Raw genomic sequence first — 20410 nt, 5'->3', positions numbered from 1 at the left:
TCTAGACTACTGCAATGGTCTGCTGGTTGGTCTCTATGACTCAAGTCTCTCCTCACTTTAGTTTATCCTATACTTGGCTGCCAAAATGATATTCCTAAATCACAGGAGTGATCTTGTAATCTCTTACTCTATAAACTTCAGTTACTCCCTAATGTCTTCAAAACCAAATATAAAATCTTATTTCCCTTTTAATTCCTTCAAAACCTATCCCACCTCTTCCCTTTCCAGTCTTCATATACTTTATTCCCCTTCACATACTCCCAACAAACATGACTTGTTTTTTTTTGCTATTTTCATACTCTGTCTTCCACCTCCTTAATTTTTTACTAGCTGTCCCCTGTGCATGGGTGGTGCAGTGAATAGAGTGCTAGGCTCTCTAGAGAAGTTCAAATCTGGCCTCAGACACTTAAGAGCTATGTGACACTAGCCAAGTCACTTTATCCTTTTTGTCTCAGTTCCTCATTGATAAAAATGAACTAGAGAAGGAAATGGCAAGCCACTCCAGAATCTTAGCTATGGAAAAAACAAAAACAAAAACAAATGGGGTTACAAAGAATTGAACACAATTAAAATGATGGAACAACACTCCTATGTGTGGAATGCTTTCCCTATTCATCTCTGCTCCTTTTTTTCCCTTAAGATTTAGCTCAAATACTACTTTTTGCAAAAAGCCCTGTCCATCAAATTGGTAGTGCCTTCTCTGAATCACCTACAATTTATCCAGTATATGGCTTGTGTCTATATAGTGAATGAATGTGCTCCCTTACTGGAATTTGAATTCCTTGAGGGCAGGAACTGATTTTTATATTTCTTTGTTTCCCCAGCACTTAGTACATTTGCTTCTCACAAACTAAGTGCTTAATACATGTTTGCTGACCAATTTTTAACATGTTCAAAACAAATCCTTATCTTTCCCTCAAAAAAGAAATCGCTCACAAACTTCCTTTTTGCTGTTGATAGATAGCAATGACATCCTTCCCATTACCTGAACTCAAAATCTCAGTGTCATGCTCAGCTTTTTACTCTCAGTTGGCATAAGTACCCAAAGAATTGCCAGACCTTACTGTTTCTTTGTCTACAACACCTCTCCCATGTATCTCTATCTCTCCATTCACAAAGCAGTCATCTGGTTTAGGCCCTCATAATCTCTTATCTGGACTATCATAATAGCTTCCTAAGAGATAACCATACCACAAGTCTCTCTCCAGTTTAATCCATCATCCACAAAGTTATTTTCCCAAATGACTCCTCTTACAATGTCATTCCCCAACCCAATAATATTCAGTGGCTACTTATAATCTCAAGGATTAAAAATAAGCTCCTTTTGGGGCGGCCAGGTAGCACAGCAAGTAAGAGCACCAGCCCCAGAGTTGGGATAACCTGGGATCAAATCCGAGCTCAGACACTTAGCACCCACCCAGAAACACCTAGCCGTGTAACCTTGAGCAAGTTACTTAACCCCAATTGCTTAGGGGTGGCCAGGTGGTGCAGTGAGTAAGAGCACCAGACCCAGAGCCGGGATGACCTGGGATCGAATCTGAGCTCTGATACTTAGTACCACACCCAGAAATAACTGGCCGTGTAACCTTGAGCAAGTTACTTAACCCCAATTGGTTTAAAAAAAAAACTCCTTTAACTGTCATTTAATACTCTTTACAACATCTTCTTTCCTACAGTTATATATTATCCTTCCTGCATTCTGCATTCTATTGTCCAGCCATACTGACCAACTTGCTCTTCCTTTCAAGGTTCTATATGTCTTATCTAAGGTACTAATAAGGTTACCTTCCATTCAGTGTGTGTGTATATTACATATAATATATGTAGACATATACATATATATAATGCATATATATTCATATAATACACATTAATATTATACATGTTTAATGTTTATGTTATCTCATCCATTAAAATAAAAATTCATTGAGGTCAGAAGCTATTTTTACATTTTTTTTATCTCCAGTATTTAACAGAATTCCTAACACATAATAAATTTAAAATATGTACTTGTTGATTAATTGACTAATATGATAACATTATGAACACTAGAATAAAAACAAGAAAATTAGTGTTCCAATCTAAGTTCTCCACATAACTATTCTATGCTCAGGAGCAAGTCAGTGTTCCTCTTTGATCAATTCTTCCTGCATAGGGAGGAAGCTATAAGGAGAAGAGCACTGGAATTGGAGTTGGTGTGTCTGGGTTCAAATCTTGGCTCTGCTACTCACTAGGTAGGTGACTACTGGCCAGCTATTTAACCCCTATGGGCTTATGATCCATTTATAAAATGAGGGGACTAGATGAACTTAAAGCTTCCTTCCAGATCCTTCCCCAAAATAACATTCTACACCCTTAAGTCTTTGAGCTCCAATATTCTAAGTTGACCATAATTCTAACATTCTTTATTCTGAATCTGAATAGTTTACTTTAAGGTTCCTCCAATATTTCACTTTCAATGGTTCTAAATTTAAACTCACAAAAGAGATGTCAATAGTCATAACAAGAGTTTCTTCAGTCTGGGTTCTGTGTCAATAAGTCATTACATCTCAAACAGAGAACCATGTATAGTAACATGCTTCCTAACAGTGAAAAACTCTTGTGGACAAATGAATGTGTGAATGCCAAGAGGAATTGGTTTGATACAGTAGCAAATGGGAACCTTGGCTCCCTACGTCCTCTAAAGAAGCAGGTATTTTCCATCCTTCTAATGATTGATGTAAAACACGGAACTGTCCTAAAGATAAAGGTCAGAACATTTCCTGTATCACTAAAAAGGTCAAGATAAGTTCAAAGCAAGACCTCTACTATGAAGCCCAAAAGGAACTAATGACTTTCACCTTTCAATCACTTAAAAATGTATTCAAATAAAGGTTTCTCTCTTCTTTTTTTCTTTTCCAAAAGTAAATTGTAGGAATACATTTAGAGGAAAATTACAAAATGGCTGTGGAAAAGGTTACAATAGGCTTACTTTTATTTCTGTGATACTTCTTGCTACAAAAATTTGATTAGTATCACCCATGTAGAAGTAACATTGTAATAAACATTGATATTTACATAGCATTTGGTGGTTAAAAAGCCTTTGACATGACTTTTCTCATTCGTTCTTTTAGCAACCATATGTGGCAAGTGATCTAAGTTTTATCCACATTTCATTAATGAGGAAACTGAATTTACAGAGGTAAAATAACTTATCCTAAATCACACAGGTAGGACTTGAAACAAAGTTTTCTGACTCTGAACCTAGAAATAGTTCTAATTCAAGAAGATATAGATTCAAATTCTGTCTTTTTTTGTCTTTATTAATTTGTTTACTTTTAGTTTATAAGATGCAGTTCCACAATCCCTAGAGTTTCAAATTTTCTCCCCTGCCCTCTCCCTCCTATGCCCTACCCATTGTGGCAATCAAGTATAGGATGTGTAAATATTTTCACATTAGACATTAGTCTGGTTATAAAGAAGAATTGTAACAGAAGGAATGACCAATGGGAGAAAGGAAACAAAATCAAACAGTCAAAAGAAAGAGAGCAGGTAGTTTGCTTCAATTTGCATTCAGATTCTGTTCTTTCTATTTTTTTCTCTCAATGTAGACATCTCTCTCCATCATGAGTCTGTCGATATTGTCTTATAACCCTGCATTGCTGAGAAGAATCCAGTCTATCAAAGTTGGTCATCACACATATGTTGTGTCTGTAATTGTGTACAAATTTCTCCTGGTTCTGCTCTTCTCACTCAGCATCAGTTTGTATAAGCCACTCCAAGTAAATATGAAGTCCTTCTGCTCCGCATTTCTTATAGCACAATAGTATTCCATTACATTCATATATCATAACATGTTTAGCTATTCCCCAATTGATGAACATCCCCTTAATTTCCAATTCTCTACAACCACAAAAAGAGCTGCTATAAATATTTTTGTACATATGGGTCTTCCTCCCACTTCTATGATCTCTTTGGGATACAACCCTAGAAGTGGTATTGCTGGGTCAAAGGGTATGTACTTATTTATAGCCCTTTGGGCATAGTTCCAGATTACTCTACAGAATGGTTGAATCAGTTCACCAACAATGCATTAGTGTTCCAATTTGTCCACATCTTCTCCAGCATTTGTCATTTTCCTGTTTTGTCATCTTAACCAATCTGACTTGTGAGATGTGGTACCTCAGAGATGTTTTGATTTACACTTCTCTAATCAATAGTGATTTAGGGCATTTTTTCAATGGTTATAGATATCTTTAATTTCTTCCTCTGAGAATTGCCTGCTCATATCCTTTGATCATTTATCAATTGGAAAATGAATTGTATTCTTATAGATTTGACTCAATTCTCTGTATATTTTAGAAGCGAGGCCTTTATCAGAGACATGGGTTGTAAAAATTCTTTCCCAATTTTCCATTTCCCTCTTAATCTTGTTTAAATTGGCTTTGTACAGAAAATTTTCAATTTAATGTAATCAAAATTATCCATTTTGCATTTTATAATGATCTCTAATTCTTCTTTGGTCATAAAGTCTTCCCTTCTCCATAAATCTGACAAGTAAACTATTCCTTACTTTCCCACATTGCTTACAGTTATCAGCCCTTATGCCTAGATCATGCACCCAGTTAGACTTGATTTTGGTATATGGTGTTAGATAATGGTCTATGCCCAGTTTCTGACATACTATATTCCAGTTTTCCCAGCAGTTTTTGTGAAATAGTGAGTTCTTATTCCAAAAACTGGGGTTTGGGGGTTTATCAAACAATAGATTACTATAGTCATTGACTGCTGAGTCTCATATACCCAATCTATTCCATTGATTAACTACTCTATTCCTCAGCCAGTACCAAGTAGTTTTGATGACTGCTGCTTTATAATACAGATTAAAATCTGGTATGGCTAGGCCACCTTCCCTAGCATTTCTTTTCATTATTTCCCTTGATATTCTGAACCTTTTGTTCTTCTAAATAAATATTGTTACTATTTTTTTCTAGATCTATAAAGTAATTTTTTGGTAGCTTGATTGGTATGGAACTAAATATGTAATTTAATTTAGGTTAAATTGTCGTTTTCGTTATATTAGCTCGACCCAGCTATGAGCAATTGGTGTTTTTCCAAATAGTTAGATCTGACTTTATTTGTGTGAAAAGTGTTTTGTAGTTGTGTTCATATAGGTCCTGGGTTTGTTTTGGCAGAGAGATTTCCAAATATTTTATAATGTCTACAGTAACTTTAAATGGAATTTCTCTTTTTATCTCTTGCTCTTGGATTTCGTTAGAAATATATGGTAATGCTGAGGATTTATGAGGGTTTATTTTATGTCCTGCAACTTTGCCAAGTTTATTTATTATCTCAAGTAGTTTTTTACTTGATTCTCTAAGTATATCATCATATCATCTGCAAAGAGTGATAGCTTGGTCTCTTCTATGCCTAATTTGATTCCTTTGTTTCTTTTCCTTCTCTAATTGCTACTGCTGACATTTCTAGTACCAGATTGAATAAGAGGGGTGATAGTGGACATCCTTGTTTCATCCTTGATCTTACTGGAAATGCTTCTAGCTTCTCCCCATTACACATAATACTTGCTGGTGGCTTTAAATAGATGCTACTTATTATTTTAAGGAAGGCTCCATTTATTCCTTTATTTCTAGTGTTTTTAATAGGAATGGATGTTGTATTTTGTCAAAAGCCTTTTTTGCATCTATTGAGATAATCATGTGGTTTTTGCTAGTTTTATTGTTGATATGATCAATTATAATGGTTATTTTCCTAATATTAAACCATCCTTGCATTCCTGGAATAAGTCCTACCTGATCAAAGTGTATTATTCTTGAGATAAGTTGCTGTAGTCTTTTTGCTAATAATTTATTTTAAATTTTTGCATCTATATTCATGAGGGAAATTGATCTATAATTTTCTTTCTCCATTTTATCTTTTTCTGATTTAGGTATCAGTACCATATTTGTGTCATAAAAAGAATTTGGTAGGACTCCACAAATTTTCCCAAATAATTTGTGGAGTATTGGAATCAATTGTTCTTTAAACGTTTGATAGAATTTGCTAGTATATCCATCTGGCCCTGGAGATTTTTTCCTGGGGAGTCTGCTGATGGCTTGTTCAATTTCTTTTTCTGAGATGGGGTTATTTAATTAATTTACTTCCTCTTGTCAAATTTATGTGCATGTAATAATTCCCAATTATTTTTTTAATTTTCTCTTCATTGGAGGTAGATTCATCCTTTTCATTTTTGATACTTGTAGTTTGGTTTTCTTCTTTTTTTATCATATTGACTAAGAGTCTATCAATTTTATTGGTTCTTTTTTTTCATAAAACCAGCTCTTAGTTTTATTTATTAATTCAATAGTTTTCTTAATGTCAATTTAATTAATCTCTCCTTTGGTTTTAATTATTTCTAATTTAGTATTTAATTGGGGATTTTCAATTTGTTCTTTTTCTAGCTTTTTCAATTGCATGCCCAATTCCTTGACCTCCATTTTCTTTAATTTATTCATGTATGCACTCAGAGATATAAAACTTCCCCTAAGAACTGCCTGTCTTGCATCCCACAAGTTTTGATATGTTGTCTCATTATTGTCATTCTCTTGAATGAAGTTACTGATTGTTTCCATAATTCCTTCTTTGACCCACTCATTCTTTAGGGTTAAATTATTTAGTTTCGAATTAGTTTTTAGTCTATCTTTCCATGGTCCTTTATTGCATATGCTTTTTACTGCATCATGATCTGAGAATGATGCCTTTAATATTTCTGCCTTTCTGCACTGAACTGTGAGGTTTTTATGCCCTAGTGCATGGTCGATTTTTGTGTATGTGCCAGGTACCACTGAGAAGACAGTATATTCCTTTTTATCCCCATTCAGTTTTCTCCAGAGATCTATCATATCTAGCCTCTCTAGCTTCCTTAACTTCTTTCTTGTTTATTTTGAGGTTAGATTTATCAAGTTCAGAGAGGGGGAGATTGAGGTCTCCCACTACTACAGTTTTGCTATCTATTTCTTCCTCTAATTCCCTTAACTTCTCCTCTAGGAATTTGGATGCTATACTACTTGGTGCATATATGTTAAGTAATGACATTGCTTTATTCTTGATGGTGCCTTTTAGCAGGATATAGTTCAAATTTTGTCTTTAACACATGCTAGTTATGTGACCTTGAACTAGTCACTCACCTCCAAATTTCAGTTTGCTTATCTATAAAGTAAGGATAATAATAATGCAGAGTCATTTTCTTTTGTTTGTTTTTGTTTGCTTGGGAAGGCAAGGCAATTGGGGTTAAGTGACTTGCCCAAGGTCACGTAGCTGGTAAGTGTGTCGAGTGTTTGAAGCCAGATTTGAATTCAGGTCCTCCTGACTCCAGGGCTGGTGATCTATTCACTGTGACACCTAGTCGTTTTCTCAGGGTGGTTTTGAAGCTCACATAAAATCATGCAGGTAAACGAATTTCATAAACATTAAAGTGTTACAAGGATGTTAATGATAACTATGGCCATATGTTCCCAATAAACTGGACTTTTTCTTCCTAGCCTGACAAATAAGAACTATCACCAATATTAGATGAATTTCAGCTCATCATAAAGATATTTTAACAACTGGTGTTACCCAACAAAGAAAAGAGTTGTGTGTTTTTGAGATGGTGAACTCTCCGTCACTGGAGTATTTAAGGAGAATACAACAACCACATCAGAAGCATGCTATATAGAAAATATTCATGCACTGACTTAGAGGTCAGACTCAGGGGAAGGGAGCCTATAGCTTCAAGGCTGCAGGTTCCCCAACCCTGGTAGATGATCTAGAAACATAAAAAAGAACTAGACTGGGATTTAGGAAGACCTGGGCTCTATGAGTGACACTTGGAAAGTGTCAACCTCTTTGGGTTCATAAAAAGAAGAAGCTGTATACCATGACTTGTAAGATTGCTTCCCTGTGATCCTATGGTCTCAGATGTTTCTTTCTAGCTCTGTAACCCTATGATTCTTCAAATTAAAGATATGAGAATTACGGGTTACTTAGTTGCTACTAATAATTTAGTTTTGTAAGCTAGTTTGTAAGCCTAAAGGCTGGTATATATTTGGTAAAGTACAATGGTTTCAAGTTTGAAAGAGAGGGAGTAAGTAGTAAAGAGAACAATGGGGTTAGTAGAGAAAATTTTCCTAAACTGAGGGATTCTTAGCCATGTGTTGCTATAAATCCTCTATACAACAACAATTCAAACTGCTGGAAGCCTTCCTCTCCTAAAATACCAGAGTCAATAATATGTACTTCAGGCTCTCTTTCATTCTAAATACATCACCAGCTCATCTCTTTTGCTACTGTATGATGGTGTCTTTCATTCTACTTCTTTCATATAAGCCATCCTCGTAATAGGCTTCAGAGTATGCCCACTATGTCTTTCCATTATTCTTTGGATAACTTATACTCTGAATTCTTCCAATTCATTAATTTGACAAGAATATATTAGGTGCTTATTATTTAGTACAGACACTATACTAAATGCTGAGGACACAAAAACAGAAGCAAAATAGTCACTTCCTTCGACTAAATTACATTCTCTTGGAAAAGTATGATGTTCCATGATTTGTAGCTATAATGCATGGACAACAACATTGACATTGAAAGACTTCTGTGGCAGTGAGAAAACTGTGATCATTGTAATCACTTGGCAGCTTCACAAATGTGAGTTAGTCTAATCTCATCTTCTGACTCAGTTCATGTAGCACTTATGCAAGGTACACTTATCAATGGATTCTCTAAAAAGTTCCCTGAGCCATAGACTAGGAAATAAGTGGAGGATTTTTAATCCATTTTGTTTGTCCATCATAGATAACTGGGTTAATATCTTACCTATTGCTTGTGTTTTTTTTTCCAACAACAACAAAAAACAAGTGAACCAATAACAATGACCAAAAAATCCTACCAACTATCATAATTTATAACAAGAACTAAATATTATTATAAAAACAATCACCCTTGAGTGAGAGGCCTGACCATTTAGGGAACATAAACTATGAAACCAAACATTAGAAACGTCCTGTTTCTTTCCTTACAATGAAGAGTAACTTTTTCCAATTCATATTTCCTTAAGAAGGTAGAAACTCTAAGCCTCAATGGACAGAGACATTCACTTTTTATTTCTTTTTCCTTTTCTGAAATGTGAGGTAATAGAAGAACTATGCTGGTCATAAGTAGTCAGCAGAGTATTCTCTGATTTAAATGATTCAAACATAAGAGAGAAGGAAAAGATATTACCAAGAAAATGTGTCACTATAAAAAGTGAGAATGAGATTGTCCCTGAAATGAAAAGAATGTGAGGAAGGTTTCTACCACACTGGGTACATCTTCTATGCAAGATTTATGAAAAGACATTGCCAAGAACCACAAAGGATAAAAAGGTACGAAGAAGTTTTGATTTATTTAACTGAAGGAAGTTGTGAATAAATCTATCAAAGCATCAATGTATTTGGATTGCCAATCAACTAATGTTCCTAATATCCCCTTTTTATTAGTCTAAGATACACTATGGCAAGGGAATGCGTAAATGGGTAGTCAACAGGCTAGGGTCAGAGCCCCTAGGCCGCTCCTTCTGTCTTCATCATGGATTGAAGATATTGATAACTTTATCCTGACATGAAGGAATTTGCAGTTGGTAGTCCAGTAATATAGCTGGAAGGTGAGGTCTTCTGGCAGGGGTTAGAAAGGGAATGAGAATGAGAAAGTAGCTGCTATACAGGGACAGGATGACAGGGAGGAAGAATCTGGGTTTCTGGTAGATTTCCATACTCCACTGTGCTAGTCTTCTGGCTCTCTCTCAATGAAAATGCAGGTGTGAGCACTGGCTTAGGCTCTGAAGGTAGATGTACTGGTAGTATTGGTGGGTATGTGGTCTCAATTTGGGGGATTTTAGATAACAGCTCTGCTGCCGTGTTGTACTCCTTAGTAAAAATGAAGACTGATCTTTTCACCTGTCTGGGAAAACTAAGCTAAGCAGATAGTTTCTTGGACTGCTGGGCTTGCTGCTGTCGCCACTACCATGCTGACTGCTGGTACTTCTGTTCTGACTGTGACCATTCAGAACCTTGAGACTGCTCTGACTGTTGGACAGCTGGCTTGAGGGCACTTGAGGTGTTGACTGAAGAGATGGTGGTCACTGTGACTGATAAAAGTATGATTAAGCATCTGCTATTTGCCTTCAGAATAATGATCTAAAATCTGGTGACAGATTTCCTCTACTATATCAACAGGTACATCTTGAATAAACTGTTGCCACTACTTCTTGTACACTGCTGTTGCCTTTCCATGTTGATACTTCAGAGCTGCACAAAAGGATTCCTCCTCACAATGAGCTGATATCCTTTTAGAGGAGACAATAAGATTAAGAGACCTGTCCAAGGTCATAAAGGTAGAAGGTGGCACAGTGATCAAACCCAGCTCCTCTGATCCCAAATCCAGTGATCTATCCACCATTCAATGATACTTCTTCATTCAGAAGCCATCTCTTCCTCCTTGAATCTGTAATAGCCTGCTGGACATTTCCAATTAACTGATCATATCACAATTTGTAATATGGCTATTTGTCCTCATGACTAACTTTCCTAATTTGATTGAAAATTTCTCAAGGGCAAGTATTGTCAATTTATTTAACTCTACCTCTCCAGGACCCTGTACTATGTCTTCATGTAGCAGATACTTTAAAATGCTTGATTAAAATGAATTTTGTTGAATTCCAATATTTGCACAAAAATATAACAATAACAGGTCACATAAATATAGTGTTTTTAACATCTGCCAAGTTTTTTACACCCATTACCTCACTTGATCCTCACAAGGATCCAATAAAATAAATATTAATTACTCATACACCATTTTAAAGCTCATAAAGGCCTTTCCTCATAGCAACTATTTAAATTATACATTACACACACACACACACACACACACACACGCACACATATATAAACTGCAGATATGAAATTAAGGCTAGGAAAATCTCAACTTAAGGTCTCATATCCAGGTATAGCCAGGACTTGAACCCAGGTCCCTTGACTCCTTTGCTCTTTCAAGTACACTCCAAAGATTCCAATAGCTATATTGTTAATGACAATGTCATCTAGTCTGCTTATTGAAAAAGAGGGCTGTGGTTACACAGAGGGCTTCTTTACCTTGCAAATGCTGATAGGTTTTTGGAAGAGATAAGAGTTTTAATAAACCATGAGTGATCTGCACAAAAACGATGAATTATGCAAAACAATATTCAATGCCACTGATACTCATGAGGGAAAGGAGAGTTGTTTCCTTCTGTGCTCTAATGAATAACCTTGCTAGTGATCAGAAGGGGGAATTGACAAGACTTTTAATGAATAATGAAACAATCATGTTTTGAGGCCATTCACTTTTGTCCTAAAATGAGCCTGTCTGTCCATGACAGTTGTTTGAAAGAAAATAAGGTATTACTGGCATGAAAATAGAGTAAAATACAAATGAGTAAATGAGGAAGAAAGAAGGGCCAGCCCACAAACTACTGAGAAGGCATCAGAACAGCTGGATGTCACTTGTCAAAGTTGCTTAAAAAGAACAGAACTTGGCACACTCTTGAAAGCAGAAAGTGACAGGAGTGATTAAGGATAAGTATAAAATCGCAGGATATCAGAGACAGAAAGGACATTAGATAGCCTCTATTCCAATCATTTTGTTCTACATGTGAGAACACTGGGACCCAAAGAAAGTATTGTGATTTGCATGAAGTCACATAGTAAATAAGTGGTAGATCTGGAAACCTCCCAAGACAGTGATCTAGAAGACAGAGCTAATGATATGCAAAAGAGCCGGGCCATTTGGGAAAAAGCATGACTAAGTCAAAGTATATAATGTAGGGGGTGGTGGAATGTGTTAGGGAAAGAAGTTGTATGCAATCATTTCCATAACTGTGGAAGTTCTTAACATGAAAAGCAGAAGAACTAATACTAAGAGACCATGGTACATTGCATTTTCAGACAAACCAGCTCAGTATGATCCAGAAATAATAATTACCACTATCATTAATGGTCTAAGAAGTCCTTTGCTTGCAACAGTCCTGCAAGGTAGGCAGTGGAAATGTTACTACCATCTCTATTTTACAGATCAACCTCCAAGGCTTGGAACCGTTTCTAAGACCACACAGATAATAAAGAGGAGCAGAGAAATCAAGGTCCAGCTGAAGCCCATCCCTCCAGTGAAATCTTCACCAATTACTTCAGTGCAAACTGATTTCTCCCTTCCTTGAACATCCACAGACAGCACTTAGAATCTTGGACCACACGATCTAGTGTTTGACTACCTCCTGTCTCATATTGTGCTTTATTTCAGCTTATGAGTCTTATTTCCCTAACTGCTCTCCTCATGGCAACACTGTGAGGCAAGTAGAGGCAGCAGCACAGAATAATGGAAATGTCAGAATCAGGAGAGAATTTAGTCCAGCCCCTCGTTTTACATATGAGGAAATAGAGACAAAGAGAAGGGAAGTCACTTTAGATTTAGAGATGGAAAGGACCTTAGAGGTTATTTAATTTAATCTTCCCATTTTATTTTATTTTATTTTATTTTTTTGGAGTAATCTTCCCATTTTAAAGAGGAGGCCCAGAGAAGTTAAATCCCTTACCCAAGGCCACACAGATAGTTAGTTGCAGAGTCAGAAATGAATCCCAATGGCCCTATAACTACATTGTGAAGTGCAGATACTAGCCCAAGGTGACACAACCAATGAATAGCAGAGCCTTGACTTACTAATAGGATTTGGGGTCTGATGACTTAGGTCTGACTCATTGTTCTGCTTCTTGCCACCTCTAAGACCTTGAGAAATTTACTTAAACTCTTCTGACTTCAGTTTCCTTCTATATAGATTACAAGACTTCTAATGTTCCTTCCTGGTCTAGATCTATCATTAACATCTTATAATCTAGGTTCTGATTCTCACTCTGCCATACACTACCAGTATGACCTCAGGCAAATCATTTAACTTCTCTCAGTTTTCTCATCACTCCAAAGTAGGTTATCTACTCTCAAGTAGGCCTTCACTGCTGGACAACAATTCTTTTATTCTTCTCTGATGGAACTTCTATCATATTCTCCACAAAGGCTATTCCAAAACAAATCCTCTGTCTTCAGATCCCTTACATTATCTCCTCTTATCAAGGAGGAGACCTTGCCTCCTAATTTTCTGAAAATATAAAGGCCACCTAGAGCAAGCTCTCTTCTCCCTAACTCTAGATCTCAATATTTCATCTTCCTCCACTTTCACTCCCTTTATTCTAGTCTCTAATAGAGATTTCTTCTTGCCAAGGCTAATTCCATTTATCTTCTTTATCTCACACCCTCCAGTCTCCTGATTCCAGAAATTTGCCCCTGGAATGGATCTCTTTCTCTTTTACTCATCTTTAGTCTCTCTATTTACTTATACTTCAGGTTTCCAACCTGGAGTCATCCTTTGCTCTTTCCTCAACATCTATATTCAATCAAATGTTAAGTCTAATAAAATAGATTCTACTTATAAAACATCTCTTCAGTCATGTCTGACTCTTCATGATTCCATCTGGGGTTTTCTTGACAAATATACTAGAGTGGTTTGCTATTTCCTTCTGAAGCTTATTTTACAGATGAGGAATTGAAGCAAACAGAGTTAAGTGACTTTCCCAGGTTCACACAGCTAGTAAGTACCTGATCCCAAATTTGAACTCAGGAAAATGAGTCTTCCTGACTCCAAGCCTGGCACTCTATCCACTGTACCACCCAGTTTTCTTCTCTACTTGTACAACTTCTACCCTAATTCAGACCCCCGGGACCTGTTCTATTTTAATAGCCTTATAATTGATCTCCTTGACTCAAACCTTCTCCTTCAATTTATTGTACATATAGTTAATTTGATATTCCTAAAACAATTCAGTCCCACCTAAATTAAAAAAAATTCAATAATTTCCTATTATATCTAGGTTAAATAAAAAAAAACAACATCCTGGTATTTAAAAACCTTCACAATCTGGCTCTCCTTCCACCTTCAATCTCATTAAATATTACTTGCCTTCAAAATCTCAGCAATTCCTACAGCACAATATTCCATCTCTGGCCTCAAAGCTATTCCATAAGTGGTTTCCAATATGAATTTTTGTCTCCCTCTTCACCCTTACTTTCTAGAATACCTAGCTTCCTTCAAAGTATAGCTCAGTTGCTACCTTTTATAAGAGGTCTTTCCTTATCTCATGAGTTATTAGCACTCTTTCCCATACAAAGTCACTTTTAATAATTTATATGTACTTATGTTGTATGTATACATGCCTTATCCTTCCAGCAGAATGCAAACTCTTTCAGAGCAGAGACTATTATTTATTTTATTATTTGTATACCTAGAGTCTAGCAGAGAGACTTGGAATAGTAGTCATTTCATAAATGTTTGCTGAAATGAGCTGAATTAAAAATTAAGGCTCTTTATTATTAAAAACATAACCTAGGAGTAGATCAATACCTGTCTCTTAAAAGTGAAATTACTTGTTGGTCTCTGAAACTCATGGGTTAAAGAGAATCATTGCCATCACTGAATGCCAATTTTTGTGTTTAATTTTGTACCTGAATATGAAAATAACTGTCAACAGTTGGCACTAAAAAAACGCTCTTATTTCTGAAAGCTCTATAAAAAGGTGGATTTTTAATACCATGTCATATGATTCGGTCTTTAAACAGCTGATAAACTCACCAGGGAAGTCATAATGATGACATTTCAATAGAAATCAAAGAGCTGGATTTAAAAGGGACCATACACACTTAATTAAATTGAACTTTCATCTCTAGATAATTGATAGCTATATGGTGGCTATTTTAAATGACTATGCAGCACCATGTGGGTCTCTTTATTTGACCATTAAGAATATCAGCCCATTTTACATTTTCTAATGAAATATGATTGTAAATGGAAATGACCTGGGCGGCCTATAGGAATGATCTGTCTTTCTGAGTTCAAAGCTGACTTCATGAAGAAAAAGGAGGATTAACACTGATATCTGAACCACAGAGGGAAAAAAAGATAACTTTTCCATTAATCCCTCAAAGGTCAATTAAATTCACAAAATTGCACTTTTACAGTTTAATTATTTATTTAAAATAATTGAAGTGAAGAGATAACCTCGACTTGTGAAAGTCAAAGTTTCTGAAATTCAGCAAAAGCCTCCTCAGTACCAACAAACCTGATGTTAAATGCTACCCAGAATAAAAACACTGGAGATGCAAAAGAAAGTCAGTGGCTGCATCTTAGGAAGCTGGTGATGGACTGGAAATTATTAAAGGACAAGAACCATATATCATGTAGAGACCTAATGTGGGATAGTGGAATAGCACCTGGACTAAGAGTCAGAAGTTCTAGAGATGAGTCAATTTTCTACCAGCTACTATCTAAGAGACCAGGAAAGGTATTTTAGGACAGAATAAAAGGATCTGGATGCTAGATTGGGAACAGGCTTTAAGATAATTAATTTCACAATATAAAATTCAATCTAATCAGTGATTAGGGCATTGGATCAGCAAAGTGAATAAAGCATAAAGGAAGGTGAGTTTGAATACAGTCTCAGAATTAATGGCTCTGCAGCCCTGGATAAGTCACTTCACTTCTGTGAGCCTCATATTTGCCATCTATAAAATAGAAATAAAAATAACATCTACATTCCACGGTTATTATGAAGATAAACTACAATATTTATTAAGTGTTTTGCAAATATTAAAGAGCTATAGAAATGCTAGTTGTTGTTGAAATGCTAGGTGTATTGATTAAGCTCTTCATTCTATGTGCTCACTTCCCCCATTAGAATGTAAGTTTACTGAAGGCAGGGATTATATTTCCTTTTCCTTGTATTTGCATTCCCAGTACTTATGACAGTGCCTAGTATATAGCAAGCACTTAATAAATGGTCACTCTATCCATTCATCCATCCATCTATGAGACTGAGGAGCAGTTAGTCAGGTAGCAGGAGAAAAGAGAGAGAGGGGAGGTGGGGAAAGAGAGAGAGAGAGAGTAAAATCAGGAAAACCCGGAAAGGAAAGAATATCAAGGAGGAAAAAGTTGTTAGCAGTCAGATGCTACCAGGATAAGGATCAATAAAAGAACAAAGCTGGCAATTAAGTTAATACTGGTAACTTTGGAGAAATAAGTTTTAGTTCAGTAGAGGCAACTAGGTACCACAGTGGATACAGCACTGGACCTGGAGACAGAAAGATCTGAGTTTGAATTCAGCCCCAGATATTAGCTGTGTGACCACAGACTTAATTGCCATCTGCCACAGTTTCCTTGACTGTAAAATAGGAATAATAATAGCACCTAGGTCCCAGGTTGGTGGTAAGGATAAAATGAGCCAATATTTGTAAAGCTCTTAGAATAGTGTCTAGAACACTGAGGTACTTAATAATGTTTGTTGACTTTAATTTAACCATCAGGAAGTGCTTTACATTGGAGTTAGCGATTGATCTGAACTCTGAAAGAAGCTAAAGCTTCTAAGAGGTAGAGGTGAGGTAGATATGGAGAAACAGGAGATACAACCCAAATTTAGATATGGGCAAGTAGAATGTCAGAGATTTAACACAGAATGTAAGAGATGGAATGAATGTTAGAGAACAGGATACCAAGGGTCAGAGCAATGAAGAAACTTGCCCATGGTCAATCTCATTGCAGAGCTAGAACTCAAACCTGAACTCCCATTCCTGGTGGTTTTTTCACTATACTATATTGTCTCCTAATCAATATTTCTTACTACAACGCCCCCCACCACCACCACCACCAAAAAAATATATTTAATGCAATTTTACAAATAAGTAGACTGAGATAAAGTTAACTGACTTGCTGAAGGTCACACAATCTATGGCAAAGCTGGGGCTGAAAGTACATTGCCTGATTTTCAGTTTAATAATCTTACTGCCTGCTGTTAATAATGGTTGTAATTACTTCTGATTTGTATTGTGCATTGACAATAAGTAATAAATACCCTCACTGTGAGGGGCACCAATTCTAGTGAAGTCAATGAACCATTAAAATTCAACATCATTATAAATGGTATGAACCAGACAAGGCACCCACATCCTGAAGAACAGGCTCCCGCATAAAGCAATAAGACTACAAAGTCTTGGATCAAGATTAGCAGTATCATTTTAATTTACGGTTGAAGGCATCTAATGGGCAGACAACTAAAATGTGCTCTGGAGAAATTAACTTAAGAATTTTAGATTGCAGTCACAATGTCCTAACCAATATGAAATAATCATAAAACATTAGAGCTCAAAGAGAGATTGAATTTTAGCCAGATAGCATATAGACTATCACAGACTAAGGGGTCCAGCCTCTCACTTCACTGATAAGAAATTGAGGTTCAAAAACATTCCAAAATTTTTCCAAGATCCTACTGCTAGGAGAGTCAGAACTCATAGCAAGGACTTGTGACTGCTAGTCTGGGCTTTTTTTTTTTTTAAATATACCACACCTGTCCTTTCACTGCTGTAGGTGGACATGTATTTATGGTCTTTACATAATTTCCTTAACATGAGAAAATGGCATTTGAAAAAAAAAAACAACTGAATGTTGTTTGCATTTAATGTTCCTCTACCTATCAAAACAAAGTTTAATCAACATCTATCATGTTCATGGTGCCAAACAAGGTGTTGTAGATACAAAGACACCAAAACATCCCCTGCATTTAAAGAGATTACATTGGCAGGCAGAGTGGTGAGACACAAGAGATACACAAGTAAATATATGGGGTATGTAAAATCATGCAAAGTTAATTTCAAGAGTTTGGTAAAAGCTATCCTCCTTCTACAAAAAGAGGCAGAGTGAGGATTACACTCTTCACTTAATTCAGCTTCTAGTGATTTCCCCAGGGTAGTTTCACAGGGGAGGGATTTACTGTTTAATGTAATGTGCCCAAGGACCACCACTGGATCAGTCACCTTCTCTTAAAGAAGGAATTATGAACAATCCAATTGTTTCATTCAGAAAGACGACTGAAAATAAAGTCTGACCACAACTTCATCATCACTTACCTCTCCAACCTTGGGTTCTGGGATGGCACAGTCCTTGAATCCAAACCTGACACAGACTCGTTCATAGCCCCCCAAAATAATGATAGCAACAATGACTTCTCATTCTAATGCAGCATTTTAGGACTTCCAAATATTTTCCTCACAACAAACCAGTGAGGGTAAGGGAAGAGGAAGGGAACAAGCCTCTTAATAGAGCCTACTAAGTGCCAGGCACTGCGTGAAAAACTTTACCAACATTATCTCAGTAAGGAAGGTAGTATTTATATTACTAATTTCATTTTACAGATGAGGAAAATGAGGTTTAGAGAGGTTAAGTCGCTTGCCTATAGTAATTCAGGGATGTTTAAGGAGGAAAAGACGCGGGCTTCAATATTGTGGTCATCAATATTTTTTAACCCTTCTATCCTTTTCACCAGTACTAGGGAAGTTTCACATGGAGGAGAGAAGACCTAGGGCACATGATTAAGGACTTCAAATATTTGATCAACTAACACAACACACACAAAGTTCTTTGCAAACCTTAAAATACTACATTAAAAATAATAATTATTATTATTAGTGGTAGTAGTACAAGAGTTATATAAGGGAAAGCAGGATTAGAAAGATAGAAATGACAATTTAAGTGTATATGAGGTGCCAGGCACTATGCCAAGTACTGGAAATACAAATACAAGGCAATACCTTCCTTCAGGTAGTTTATGTTTTAATGGGTAAAGTCAACACATAAAGGGAGTACTAGAAAGAGGAAGGGGGCATGATAGTAGGTTTATAGGGGTATGGTGAAACTAGAAGTTATACAGAGGCCCAGGAGAAGGGCTACATCAAACCCAAGGAGGCATCCTGGGGATCCAGCAAGGTCCAACCCTTTACAACATGCACTCATTAAGTTTGTGCTCACTTTTTCCCTGGGCTCCACATGCACTGGTAGGTGAGCATGTCACAGATTTTTGGTGGGATCTAGAATCCCACATCAAATAACTATTTCTAAAAACTAAAATAAGATTGACTAATTGGTAGCAAGTGATAATCAAGGAAGGGAGAAGGGGAAGCAAACTGATGGGAGGCTGTGTACAATGTCTAAAACATAGTAGGTGTTCAGTAAAACCATACTGAACTGACATCCTGGTGCAAATGAGGAGTACAAGCATCTGTACAAGAAACATCTGTAACCAGATCCATGAATCTTTCTCCTCCATCTTCAACATCATGACATGGTGAACAGAATGGCATTTACATCTTGCTTCAGTGATTACCTCATTAGACTGCCCAGTTCCTTTTGTCAAGGAGAGAAGGTATGCCAGGTGGGACTTCATGTCCTCTTTGCCACAAAAAGCTCCTAAAGCATTAATGAATGTGTCTGGATCTTTAATAGTAACACCTACTGAGGTAGGGGTGCCTGGGCTTTATAATTCCCTTAAAGGAGAAACTTCTTTCTACATACACAAAGCTCTGGGTCCCTTTTATATCATTTTAAAGTACCTTAGAAGCAAGAGCTTCTAAATATAAAAAGAATTGTGGCTTGGAGGTTGGTAAGTGAGGGCAAGGAAAGGGGAAGAAGTGAAGCATGGGGGCGGCCAGGTAGCACAGCGAGCACCGGCTCCAGTGTTGAGAAGACCTGGAGATCGAATCCCGGGCTCAGACACTTAGTACCCACCCAGAAACACCTGGTCGTGTAACCTTGAGCAAGTTACTTAACCCCAATTGCTTAGGGGCAGCCAGGTGGCTCAGTGAGTAAGAACACTGGCTCCAGTGTCGGGATGACCTGGATCAAAATCCGGGCTCAGATACTCAGCACCACACTCAGAAATAACTGGCTGTGTAACCTTGAGCAAGTTACTTAACCCCGATTGCATAAAAAAAAAAAAAAGAAGTAAAGCATGGATTTCAGAGACTGAGACTTCTTTGTCTTCGTAGGATTACAAGGACAGAGAGAGTCAGTCACTAGACACCGTTGTATATACTCAAAAAAGGCCATCACAAAAAAAAGTTCTCTGTTTAGGGCTTTCTTTTTGGAAAAAGACAGGGCCACTAAGGGCACATGCCTCTCTACAGAGCATCTCTTGTATAGGTATCCCTTTCACATTGTGGGAGTTCATACCAGAGAAAAAGTCTGAATTTCTTTTTTCTTGTATGGGGTATTTGCAGTACTTCGTTGTAAAATTTGGGTTAAGTATTTGGCACAGGGTCTGTATCATCTGTTGGCCTTTGTGTGTCTGTCTGTGGCTTCTGCAAAACTCCTAAAAAAATTCCTATTTAATTTCTTATGTCAATTCACAATATGTCGAAACTGTGACATATCAAAAATGCAATGGGGAAAGGCTAGATGTATAAGAGATAACTATACACAGAATGCAAATAGATTTAGCCTCCTTGGGTA

The 20410-nt window shown here is 36.7% G+C and overlaps 1 protein-coding gene across 3 annotated transcripts in view; it reads right to left on the bottom strand.

Moving 5' to 3' along the window:
* TRAPPC9 (trafficking protein particle complex subunit 9) overlaps positions 1-20410 on the bottom strand; it is a 1063197-nt gene that overhangs the window by 338802 nt on the left and 703985 nt on the right. The gene's annotated exons all lie outside the window — the stretch shown is intronic.

Source organism: Petaurus breviceps, unplaced genomic scaffold, assembly GCF_028583685.1.
Source record: "Petaurus breviceps papuanus isolate PSGF00001 unplaced genomic scaffold, PetGlider_PUasm1.0 98, whole genome shotgun sequence".
Classification (NCBI taxonomy): Eukaryota; Metazoa; Chordata; class Mammalia; order Diprotodontia; family Petauridae; genus Petaurus; species Petaurus breviceps.
Note: the sequence above shows the minus strand (reverse complement) of the source record. Positions and strands in the feature narration are given on the sequence as shown.